Below are 13485 nucleotides of genomic sequence, written 5' to 3' on the forward strand. Positions count from 1 at the left end.
TTCTATGTCTTGTACTTTGGTTGTTGGGTGAAATATTTTGAATATTTAATATAGATTAATTTTCTGCATGTTTCCTTATTTAGTAACTACTGTATACATATTTACATAAATACATTGGTTGATTCAAACTTAAATGCATTTCAGGTGAAGTTGGATTGAAGTGTCTCTTTCTTTTCTTTGGCTTGGCTTCGCGGACGAAGATTTATGGAGGGGGTAAAAAGTCCACGTCAGCTGCAGGCTCGTTTGTGGCTGACCAGTCCGATGCGGGACAGGCAGACACGATTGCAGCGGTTGCAAGGGAAAATTGGTTGGTTGGGGTTGGGTGTTGGGTTTTTCCTCCTTTGCCTTTTGTCAGTGAGGTGGGCTCTGCGGTCTTCTTCAAAGGAGGCTGCTGCCCGCCAAACTGTGAGGCGCCAAGATGCACGGTTTGAGGCGTTATCAGCCCACTGGCGGTGGTCAATGTGGCAGGCACCAAGAGATTTCTTTAGGCAGTCCTTGTACCTTTTCTTTGGTGCACCTCTGTCACGGTGGCCAGTGGAGAGCTCGCCATATAATACGATCTTGGGAAGGCGATGGTCCTCCATTCTGGAGACGTGACCCATCCAGCACAGCTGGATCTTCAGCAGCGTGGACTCGATGCTGTCGACCTCTGCCATCTCGAGTACCTCGACGTTAGGGGTGTGAGCGCTCCAATGGATGTTGAGGATGGAGCAGAGACAACGCTGGTGGAAGCGTTCTAGGAGCCGTAGGTGGTGCCGGTAGAGGACCCATGATTCGGAGCCGAACAGGAGTGTGGGTATGACAACGGCTCTGTATACGCTTATCTTTGTGAGGTTTTTCAGTTGGTTGTTTTTCCAGACTCTTTTGTGTAGTCTTCCAAAGGCGCTATTTGCCTTGGCGAGTCTGTTGTCTATCTCATTGTCGATCCTTGCATCTGATGAAATGGTGCAGCTGAGATAGGTAAACTGGTTGACCGTTTTGAGTTTTGTGTGCCCGATGGAGATGTGGGGGGGCTGGTAGTCATGGTGGGGAGCTGGCTGATGGAGGACCTCAGTTTTCTTCAGGCTGACGTCCAGGCCAAACATTTTGGCAGTTTCCGCAAAGCAGGACGTCAAGCGCTGAAGAGCTGGCTCTGAATGGGCAACTAGAGCGGCATCATCTGCAAAGAGTAGTTCACGGACAAGTTTCTCTTGTGTCTTGGTGTGAGCTTGCAGGCGCCTCAGATTGAAGAGACTGCCATCCGTGCGGTACCGGATGTAAACAGCGTCTTCATTGTTGGGGTCTTTCATGGCTTGGTTCAGCATCATGCTGAAGAAGATTGAAAAGAGGGTTGGTGCGAGAACACAGCCTTGCTTCACGCCATTGTTAATGGAGAAGGGTTCAGTGAGCTCATTGCTGTATCTGACCCGACCTTGTTGGTTTTCGTGCAGTTGGATAATCATGTTGAGGAACTTTGGGGGACATCCGATGCGCTCTAGTATTTGCCAAAGCCCTTTCCTGCTCACGGTGTCGAAGGCTTTGGTGAGGTCAACAAAGGTGATGTAGAGTCCTTTGTTTTGTTCTCTGCACTTTTCTTGGAGCTGTCTGAGGGCAAAGACCATGTCAGTGGTTCCTCTGTTTGCGCGAAAGCCGCACTGTGATTCTGGGAGAATATTCTCAGCGACACTAGGTATTATTCTATTTAGTAGAATCCTAGCGAAGATTTTGCCTGCAATGGAGAGCAACGTGATTCCCCTGTAGTTTGAGCAGTCTGATTTCTCGCCTTTGTTTTTGTACAGGGTGATGATGGTGGCATCACGAAGATCCTGAGGCAGTTTACCTTGGTCCCAACAAAGCTTGAAAAACTCATGCAGTTTGGCATGCAGAGTTTTGCCGCCAGCCTAAAGGAGATAGAGAATTAATCAGAACCCTTTAAAAATTTATTTTCTTTCCTTTTATATCTTTCCATTTTATGTATAATTAAACAGGAAAACCTGTTAACGTGGGAAACAATGTTGTTGATGTGGCGGCGCACATCCTCATGGTGAACTAGCCCCGCTTGTATTGCCACGTGGCGGGGCAGCCACGGGGAAATGACGTCGTCAGAGGTTTCTCTCTGACTCCAGCATCCCTTCCAGCTCGCACCCTGGGCAGCGATTATGATGTTACAATGCACCAGGTGACTGAGCTCATGCTGCCCTTATAGGGGCGTGCTGAATTAGAATAAAAACAGTCATTAATGACCCTCAACGTGGAGGCTTTGTTTCTTCCACTGCTCACACCACTACAGTGTTGACCCTGATGAGCCCAGATGTTTTTCTGGACTCAAAACACCATGGATTCAGCAGATGTTAACGCTGTCTCCAACAAGCTTCCCCCCTTTTGGACCCATTGACCGAGAACGTGGTTCGGGCAGGTGGAAGCACAATTTCAACTCCGCAACATCTCCTCAGATGCCACGATGTTCTATCATGTCGTGAGCGCTCTGGACCAAGATACGGCAGCGAGGGTGGACGACATCATCCACCAACCCCCGGCTACGGGGAAGTACACCACCCTCAAAGACCTGCTGCTTGGAACTTTTGGACTAACTCCCCAGCAACGGGCTTCCAGGCTCCTTCACCTAGATGGGCTTGGGGAATCATAGTCCGTCGGTGCTGATGGACGAAATGCTGGCCCTGGCGGAAGACCACAAGCCTTGTTTTTTCTTTTGCCAGATATTCCTGGAACAGATGCCAGAGGATATCCAGCCGCTCCTCACAGATGAAGACTTCTCAAACCTGAGGAGAGCAGCAGCCCGTGCAGATGCCCTTTCGTGCATGAAGAGGGAGAATGAGGCAGCCCTCAACTAGGTGGTATGACCAGAAGCCAGAAGACCGTAAGCTGCTCCCAAGACCAAGCCAGAGGAGGACCAGTCAATCTGGTGTTTCTTCCACCAGTGCTGGGGAGTGCAAGCCCGTAAGTGTTGCCAGCCCTGGGGGTTTCAGGGAAACAACCAGGCCAGCTGCCGTTGATGGCTGCGAAGTCTGGCCACACAAAAAACCTCCATGTGATGGACAGATCCTCCGGCCGTCGATTCCTGGTGGACGCAGGGGCTGAGCTCAGTGTCCTTCCACCCCCCCCCCCCCCCACAGCATTAGAGATTAACACCTGATCTCAAGGTCAAACCCTGCGGGCGGCCAACGGTTCAATCAGGACCTAAGGCATCCGCAGGGCACAGATCCAGATCGGGAAGGAGAAGTTCCACTGGAGGTCGTCCTAGCCTCCGTGGGCACCCTCGCACCATGCTGTGAGGGGCCAACTTCCTCAGAGCTCATGGCCTACTGGTTAACATGAATGGCAAAAGGCTGGTCAACGCCAAAACGTTCCACTCCACCTGACAGGACACAGCAGAAGCCCCCAGGCATAGCCGCCGCCAGGGACGAGTTCAACAAGATCCTCCACGAATTTCCCGCCATCTTAGAGCCATTGTTCAAAGCCACCCTGCCCCAGCAGGGGGTCTTCCACCACATCACCACATAGGGCCCCTCGCTGCACGTTAGACACAGATAGCTGCCCCCTGAGAAGCTCCAGCATGCAAAGGAAGAGTTCTCCAGGCTCCAGGAACTAGGAATCATCCGGCGCTCAGACAGCGCCTGGGCATCGCCGCTCCATATGGTCCCGAAATCATCCGGGGGCTGGAAACCGTGCAGGGACTACTGTCGATTGAATGACGCAGTGCCCCACATACAGGACTTCTCTGCCAACCTGCATGGCGCATGGTCTTCTCCAAAGAGGACCTCGTGCGGGGATACCATCAGATCCCGGTGCATCCAGATGACGTGGGTAAGACGGCCATTATCACCCCTTTCGGCCTGCATATTCCCTTCGATCTAAAGAATATGGCCCAAACGTTCCAGTGCCTCATGGGTGCGGTTGGAAAAAACCTGGACTTTGTGTTCATTTACCTGGATGATATTCTCATTGCCAGTCACACCACGACGAACACGAAGCCCACCTCCGCACACTGCCCGGCTGGCGAACTTCGGCTTCACAGTCAATGTGGCCAAATGCCAGTTCGGCAAAGAGTCGCTCCAGTTCCTGGGGCACAGCATTTCGGTGGCTGGGGTCACACTGGCGCCGGAGAAGGTAGCAGCTGTTCAACGATTCCCCAAGCCCTCCACCCTGAAAGGCCTCCAAGAGTTCACAGGGATGGTGAACTTTTACCATTGTTTCATCCCCGGTGCCATGCGCACCATGCGCCCATTGTTCACGCTCATGGCCACCAAAGAAAATACTTTATTGTGGTCACAGGAGGTGGACAGGGCTTTAATTGTGACAAAGGAGGCTCTAGCCAGCACCACGCTGCTGGTGCACCCATGGCCGGAGGCGCACACGTGTTCTCTGTGAACACCTCAGCTATGGCATGGGGGGGGGTTCTGGAACAGTGGCTCGATGGACAATGGCACCCGCTGGCCTTTTTCAGCAAGCAGCTGCGTCCGCCAGAGCTCAAATACAGCACCTTCGACCGGGAGCTCCTGACGCTGTATTTGCCCATCTGCCAATTCCGCTACTTCCTTGAGGGTAGGCCGTTCACAGCCTTCATGGATCACAAGCCACTCAATTAAGCACTGGTGCTGACTAAGGATCCGTGGTCCGCCAGACAGCAGTGCCACCTCTCGTACGTGTCTGAGTTCACGACCGACATCCGACACAGGGCCAGCAAGGACAATGTAGTGGCAGATGTGCTCTCCTGTCCAGCCATCAACACTCTCATACTCAGCCTGGATTACGAACAACTGGCTCAGGCACAGAGGAATGATGTGGAGACACAGGCCTGCCATCTCAGGCCTCAAACGTAAGGATGTCCAGGTGCCTAGCAGCCCGAACACACTGCTCTGCGAAGTCTCAACAGGCACACCATGCCTGATGGTCCCACTGCACTGGAGGGCGAAGGTCTTCAGTCTGATCCACGACCTTGCTCACCTAGCGGTAAAGACAACTGTGCGGATGGTCGTGGAGCGGTTTGTGCGGCATGGGCTAAAGAAGGAGGTGGCGGAACTGGCCAGGAACTGTATCAGGTGCCAGACCTCCAAGGTCCAGTGACACACGTGAGCCCCCATCCAGAACTTCGACCCGGCGGATCGCAGTGGATCAGGCCACAAGGTGGCCGTAGGCTGTCCCGATTATGGACCAGGACTCTGGTCAGCCAATGGATCACCCGTTTTGGAGTCCGAGTGCACATCACAAGTGACAGAGGGGCGCAGTTCACATCTGCCCTGTGGACTCAGATGGCAAAGCTCCTGGGGGGGGTCAAGCTCCACCACACCACCCATAGTCCAATGGATTTGTGGAGAGGTTCCATAGGCACCTGAAGGCATCGCTTATGGCCAGGCTCTCTGGACCAGACTGGGCGGACGAACTACCCTGGGTCTTCCTCGGGATTAGGATGGCACCCAAGGAGGACCTGCAGGCTTCAGCAGCGGAGATGGTCCATGGCGCACCACTTTCCCTGCCGGGTGAGTTTCTCAGCCCAGACCCTGACACCATGGCCACTGACAAAAACCTGCTGGTGGACCTACACAGGCGACTGGCATCCCTAACTCCCTCACCTCCAGCACCTGGCCGTTTCATCTCCCCAAAGAGCTCGACTCAGCCCAGTTCATTTTTGTGTGGAGGGGACCACAAGGTGCACCGCTACAGTGACCTTACGAGGGGCCATACAAAGTCTTGCACTGGTCTGGCGGAACCTTCACCCTGGACGTTGCAGGGGAGAGAGGAACATTTTTTGGTGGACCGCCTGAAGGCGGCCCATCTGGACTTATCACAGTCGGTGCAGACGGCTGCGCCCAAGCACCTGGGCTGGCCGCCAAAGCGACAGGACGTGCAGCCGGTTCTGGGGAGGGTTGTGTGGTGGCGCACATCCTCATGGCGAACTGGCCCCACTTGTATCGTCACATGGCGGGGAAGCCATGGGGAAATGGCATCGTCAGAAGTTTCTCTCTGACTCCAGCATCCCTTCCAGCGCCCACCCTGGGCAGCGATTATGATGTCACAATGCACCAGGTGACTGAGCTCATGCTGCCCTTATAGGGGCGTGCTGAATTTGAATAAGAACAGTCATTAATGACCCTCAACATGGTGACTGTGTTTCTTTCACTGCTCACACCCCCACATTGAATAGATTAGGTCATCAAGTTTCTCTGGAATAATAGATGGGAATGAAAATCTCTATCTGTTGTTGGGACAATGGTGGTCATTACACTAACAAAATTTGTGCCAACAATAAATGTGGGCACGTCTTTATGATAGTGACAGATGATAGGAAGGACGCTGGCTTCTAAACTTTATATAGTACACTACTACCAAGTCTCCCAAGATACAGCCAAAAGTGAATAATCCACCATCTAACCTCTCAAAAATCCCAGTGCTTTGGCTTATCAGGTAAAATTTGCAGTACTCTCTTCCAACTCTCTGGGTTCCACTTCCTTCCAACTCATCATTGCCTTGCTTTCTGTGCTCCATTTTAATTCACTAGGGCCCCGGTTCCCATGCTCCCTCCTAATTGGCCAGGGTCCTGTTAACCACAGCCTTCCAATTCAGCAAGGCTGCAGATTCCTGCATACCACTAAACTCATCATGGTCCTATTCCACACTCTGCAAACTTACTGCTTGGATCTCTCTTGATTTTCAATTATGGGTTTAATGAAAATGGTGCTACATATAATAAAATTAAAATATGCTCAAAACAAATCCCATTCCATGCATTTCCAAGGCCAAAATCTTTCTCCGTCCTCACAACTTTAGGGCAATTTAGGGCATAAAATATAAAAGCAGGGAGGTTGTGATCCAATGTTATAAAACCTTAGTTAGGTTCCAGCTCAGGTACTGTGTCCAGTTATGGTCATCATACTGTTGGAAGGACATGATTGCACTGGAGAGGGTGAAGAGGAGATTCATCAGGATATATCTGGGATTGAGCATTTCAGTTATGAGATCCCTTGAGGCAGAGAACCTTATGGACATACACAAAATTATGATGGATATGGGTAGTGGGAAACTTTACCCCATATTTGGGGTATCCAAAATGTAGGAAAGGAATGAGAGATTTAAGGAAGAACTTATTCTCGCAGAAGATGTTGGTTGAGTGGGTGAAAAAGACAGGAACTCTCACAACATTTAAGAAATACCTGGACAATCTCTAGTGCACAGAAGGCCATATACCATCTGAGTAAATGGGATTAGTACAGATGGATACTTGATGGTTAGCACAGGCAGAAAGAGGTGAAGACAACGACTGTGCTGTATGACTCTGTCTCCATAACATACTGCAATGACCACATATAACAGAGGGTGAATTCATGGCATTGTCAGCCTTGAAGGTAACATTTGAGACCTTGACTTTAGCAGGAATTCATAACTCAAGAGCTGAAGTGGGTGAGTTTCATGGGACATGTCATAAATATAAAAGTGTTCATGTGGATAGCACAGTCCAAACAAGTGTGGAAGAAGAAATTGAATTGATGAGGGAGCAGAGACCAAAAATGGGGAAGAGTTATTTTGATTATCATTTCGATCATTAACCAAGAAATGATGTGACTATAAAGGAAAATAGTCACTAAAGTAATAATTGAATTTTTCTCATAACAAATTTCAACAAACAATCTTTAAATATTTCAACTAGCCAAAGAATATTTTTCATCAGAACGATTCTAAATCATGGGAAAATGTTATACTGCAGGCATAAACCAAACCAACCCATCTACCTCTTCGCATTTACCTCAAGTATTTCACCAAACAGTAAAGAAAATTAATTCAATGTCTCTCTTCCCCCCTCCACAGCAGTGAATGTCAACCGAAAATGTCAGAATCTGAAGATTTATTTTGGGTGCATGTGAGGAGACCGTGCTAAGCATTTGTACCCATATTGGGGGGGGGGGGGGGGGGGGGGAAGCCATAGCCTCCTAGTTACACAGTATAGTTATACAGCCCATCTTGTCCATGCTAACTAACTTGGCATCCTGGGCTAGTTTCATTTGCCAGCATTTGGTCTATATTTTTAATAACCCTCATCCATAATAAATAATAGCCCTTTATGTTTAATCTTTCTCGTTTATTACTGTATGGCAAATTCAGCTCTTACTTCGGCTGGTTTAAAAAAAGCAGTTTAACTATCCCAAACTAGAAACACAAGAACTGCACATGCTGGAAGCTTGAGTGAACAAGGAGAAGCCCAAAGGACTCATTAGGTCAGGCAGCATGGTCAGTCAATGTTTCAGCCTCTCTCCCATGGATGAGAAGAGCCCCTCTGCTTGCCCATAATCTGCAAAGCTCTATTCATCAGAGTGATCATACATTATTAAGGATTAAAGAAAATAGAAGCCATTAGAATTTGGAGAGAAGAGCAAAGAGTATTGCTACTATTCTATATCCTAAGGGATGGGTGACATTAGCAGTTGCTTAACAAAATGGAATGCAGTACATTTTACAGCCAAAAGCTTTGCACACAACACAAAGCCAGCTTTGTATATGCAAGAGTTGTTTCAAGGCTACATTTTTTGTACTACCCTCTTTGATTATTTAGATCATCAGCCAGATTCTCAGAAAGACCACACTGGGTTCAACCTGCTGTTTAACAGTCCTTTCAATAAAAGTAAGTGAGCAAAGAACCTTTCAATACAGTGACACATTGCACAAAAGAGTTGGAAAGTCTCCAGCAACATCAGGAAAGCAGATTGAAACACAATAAATGCAGAAAGTCTCCACAGATCCAGGCTTAAAGTATCACTTAGCATTAGGAAAATATGAATTAACATAACAATCTATTATGAAAAGGTATTGATTCAAGGGTGTGATTATTTTTTAATGAACCAAATATGGTTTTTAGTAATTAATGATATATCACAACTGAATTGTAAATCTAAATTATAATTGAAACTTCTGTGAGTAGTATATATTGGAGCATTGAAAATTTAGAGTGCTTTGCTGAGGTGTGAAGATTTTTCCCATCCTAGATTCTTTCAGCCATTATTGTGCGTCACAAAACAAGTTGCAGCTTCTTTCAGTTATTTGCTTCTAAAAGGAATTCAGAAAATACATTTTGTGCATTCACAAATTAAAAATTGATATATCTGAACATCATCTGAATTCAAATTACTCTGGCACAGTATTATTCCCTCAAACATAAGTTAACAATTTCTGATGCAGTCAAGAAATATTCAGCACTTTTCATTTCTGCATGTGAGAAAAGGAATCCAAGGTGACAGACCAATAGCATGATAGCCACAGAGGGTGCAGCAAAGGAGCCAAATCCAGTCTCTCTTCTATATACATCCATTTCTCCATGCCACATTCTTTCCCTCTTCCAACTTTTCACTCTCTTACTCCTCTCCTTCTTTCTATGCTTTTCTCCTTCCTCTACCAAACTCTCTCCTCCCTTTTACTTTCTCTCTCTTCTTCCTCATTCCTTCCACATTTCACTCTCCTCAGCACAGTACCCTCCCCCAATTTTCACCTGCTGCAAGGATCAGAATCAAGGGCCATTGCCTGCATCCTTGAATGTCAATGGGTGGGTTTTGCCTTTTTGTGGGCTGCAAAAGCAGGAGATGTAACAGAATGTTGCAGAAGGAAGCCATTTCAGCTTGGAAAAGAGTAACCCTGCCTAATCTTGCCTTCCAACACCAGCAAGAGCCATGCAGATTCCAGTCATCTAACAGCACCAGCAGAACCTTGTCAACTGAGATGAAGTGAAAGCTTTGGCCCTGCCCCAGGCACTAAGTTTCAACCTCCTCCAAGCTCTGGATGAAATACTGAATCCTTCTTCCAGTGCTGCTAAATCGAAGATCTCTCAGTTAAGAGGGGTAATCCTTCCAAATGATTTTATTGAAGCACCTCTGAGTTTTATGCTCCTTAATTAAAGCTGTATCCTCTATCAAGTCTTTGTTCATAACAAAAATGCTGTAGACCATTTCTGTCCTGACAACATGTGTTATGTAATTAACAACTGCAACAGAATTCAGCTGATTAGGGAAAGAAGGCCAAGGAATGATGGATAAAATTTAACCTAGACAAGTGTGAGGTATTGCACTTTATTAGGTTAAATTAGGGTGGGACTCACTCAGTGAATGGCCGTGCCATGGGGAATGTTGCAGATCATGAGATTTGGGATGCAGGTACCTAGTTTAATCAGAGCGGTGGCAGACTTGTCTTCCTTGAGTGCAGGGATGTCATGTTATACTTTTACAAAACATTGGTGAGACAACTGCACTTAGAGCAGCATGCACTGTTTTGGTCACCGAGAGATAGGAAACCAGCAATAAGTTGGAAAGGATGCAGAAATGATTCATGTTAATGTTACTAGGACTATTAGGCTTGAATAATAAGGAGAAGAAAAGAAAAGCTTTTTATCCTTGGAGTGTAGGAAGTCAAAGCATGTATGGTGCGAGTGGTGGTAGGGGAGGTTTCTAAAATCATGAAGGCCTAGATGAGGTAAATAACAAATCTTTTACCCATGGTAGAGGAGTGTAAAACAGAGGGCAAAGAGTGCCCTCCATAATGTTTGGAACAAAGATTTTTTTTCCTTTATTTGCCCCTGTTCTCCACAGTTTTAAATTTATAATCGTGTGATTAAAGTGCACATTCCAGATTTTATTCAAGGTCATTTGTTTACATTTTGATTTGACCATGTAGAAATTATAGCATGTTTTATACACAGTTCCCTCATTTCAGAGCTCCATAATATTTGGGACATATCCCAAATGCATATCCCTTGTGCGCAATGACTGTTTGAAGCCTGTGATTCATAGACATCACTAGGTGCTGAGTATCTTCTCTGGTCAGCCTCTACTGTAGCCATCTTCAGCTCCTGCTTGTTTTGGGGACTTGTCCCCTTAAGTTTGCCCTTTAGCACATAGAAGGCATCCTCAATTGGATTTAGTATAGGTGAATGACTTGGCCATTCAAGAATTTTCCAGTTTTTAACTGAAAAATTCCTTTGTTGCTTTAGCAGTGTGTTTGGGATCATTGTCTTGCTGCAGGATGAAGCTCCATCCAATGAGTTTGGAGGCATTTGCTCGAATATGAGCAGACAAAATATTTCTATACACCTCAGAATTCATTGTGCTACTACCACCAGCATGACATCATCAATGTCATGTTGCCAGTACCTGTGGCAACCATACATGCCCAGGTCATAACACCCTCACCACCAAGATTCACAGATGAGGTGGTATGCTTTGGATCTTGGGTGGTTCCTTTACTCCTCCACACTTTGCTCTTGCCGTCACTCTGATACAGGTTAATCTTGGTCTCATCTGTCCTCAAGCCTCTTTTAAAATCTTCTTGGCAAACTGTAATCTGGCCATCGTGTTTCTGTGGCTAACTAGTGGTTTGCATCTTGCAGTGCAGCCTCAGTATTCTGTTCATAAAGTCTTCTGCAGACAGTGGTCATTGTCATATCCACACCTGCCTCCTGAATAGTGTTTCTGCTCTGTCAGACAGGCATTTGGATTATTTTTCATGATGATGAGAATTTTTCTGTTATTAGCAGTGCAGATCTTCCTTGGCCTACCAGTCCCTTTGCGATTACTGAGCTCATCAGTACAATCTATTCTTAATTAATTTCCAAACAGTTGATTTTGGGCAATGTCTCTTATTATTTATTCTTGTTTTTCTTTCTCTCTTTTTCATTCTTTTTATTTGGTCTTTATAATAAATACTGTAAAATGAAGAAAAAGGAACGGAACTGAAAATACAAAATCGGATATGTGTGTATATCAAGATAAAATTTAAAACAGTATAAACTCATTCCCCCCTACCCTACACTGGATGAACACAGAAAAGACATAAAAAATATTATATTGTGGTGGCCCGCTGCAGCAGTGATCGAGCAAGGCCAGCAGCCTGCACAGCAGCATTGGCCCCAACAAGCAAACCAGTAGGTGAACGGCAAGGGCAACTAAAAGGCAGTGACCCCAAAATGGCGCTGGCCTTGCTGCACTGCCAACAGACAAGGACAGCACATGGGAAAGCAGGAAGGTACCCGGGCGCAGGAAACCTGCTTTTGTTGTGCATGTTGTGATGTCAGCCAAGGGGGGGCCACAGCGGGAGCAGTGCAAGTATAAAAGTCGGGCCTGAGCCCTAATAAAACTCAGAGCTTAACTTGACTACACTACATGTGCATGACTTCTTTCGAGTAGGACGTGACTCCCAACGGTTTTAGATGGTATCTAAACCAGCCATGATCAAACAGGTTGCAGTCAACGCAGTCGCTCTCAAGCTGCCGACTTTCTGGATGAATCAACCACATGTGTGGTTTGACCAGGCTGAGGCACCGTTCCCGATCCGGCAGATCACAGCAGAATCTACCCAGGAACTACCATGTGGTGAGGGCCCTGGACCAGGACACAGCAGGCCAGGTGCCCAACTTCATCCAGGAGCCCCCATTGGAAGACACGTACATCGTCTTCAAGGACTTACTGATCGAGACCTTCAGGCTCTTACGGCGTGAGAGAGGGGCATGTCTGCTCCACCTGGATGGGCCAAGGGACAGGCCCCCGTCAGCCTTCATGAATGAGTTGCTGGCCCTCCTGGGCAAACACGAGCCCTGCATCATGTTTGAGCAGGCATTCTTGGAGCAACTGCCTGAGGACATCCAACTGCTCCTGGTTGGCTTGAATTTCAGTGACCCCCGGAAAGTCGCAGCATGAGCAGACGTTCTGTGGAAATAGAAGAGAAAGTACTCTGCGTCTGTGGGGCTTGTCACTAAACCCCGCAGCCAGATGTGCAGAGCCGCTGAGAGAACAGCAGTGCCCCAGAGGAGGTACTCCCGATGACCAGTGGTGTTTCTACTGCCAGAGATAGGGTACTGGAGCCCTCCGATGCAGGCTGCCATGCATGTTTCAGGGAAACGCCGGAGCCAGCTGTCACCAAGACAGCTTCCTATACATTTGGGACCGCCAGTCTGGACGATGCTTCCTGGTGGACACAGGAGCAGAGGTCAGCGTCTTGCCTTGTTGGGACAGGACACCAGAAACAGGCAGTTGGCTGAGGGCTGCCAACAAAAGTATGATTCGGACTTATGGTATCTGCAGAGTTCAACTGCAGTTGGGAGGCAGCCTCTTCTCATGGGTGTTCACACTGGTCGTAGTGGAACAGCTGCTCCTCAGGGCAGACTTAGTGTGTGCCTGCAGCCTGCTAGTGGATCTCAAGGGAAGGAGATTGGTCCACACCAAGACTTTTCAAACCTTCCCCCTCAAAGACACTAGGCTCCCAGCACTCAGCTAGTCTCCTTACACAGATCAGACGAGTACGCCAGAGTCCTGGCTGAGTTCCCTGCAGTGCTCACCCCCCAATTCACCACGGTAATGCCCCCACATGGAGTACATCCTGACCCAGAACCCTCCCCTGTTTGCAAGGGCAAGACGCCTTCCTCCAGAGAAGATCCAGTTGGCAAAGGAGGAATTCAGGAAGCTGGAGGAGCTCGACATCGTACGGCAGTCAGACAGCCCATGGGCTTCTCCCCTGCAC

At 47.7% G+C, this 13485-nt stretch overlaps 1 protein-coding gene across 1 annotated transcript in view; it reads right to left on the reverse strand.

Moving 5' to 3' along the window:
- Positions 1 to 13485, reverse strand: part of LOC138757885 (uncharacterized) — a 68249-nt gene that overhangs the window by 17052 nt on the left and 37712 nt on the right. The gene's annotated exons all lie outside the window — the stretch shown is intronic.

This window comes from Narcine bancroftii, chromosome 3, assembly GCF_036971445.1.
Source record: "Narcine bancroftii isolate sNarBan1 chromosome 3, sNarBan1.hap1, whole genome shotgun sequence".
NCBI lineage: Eukaryota > Metazoa > Chordata > Chondrichthyes > Torpediniformes > Narcinidae > Narcine > Narcine bancroftii.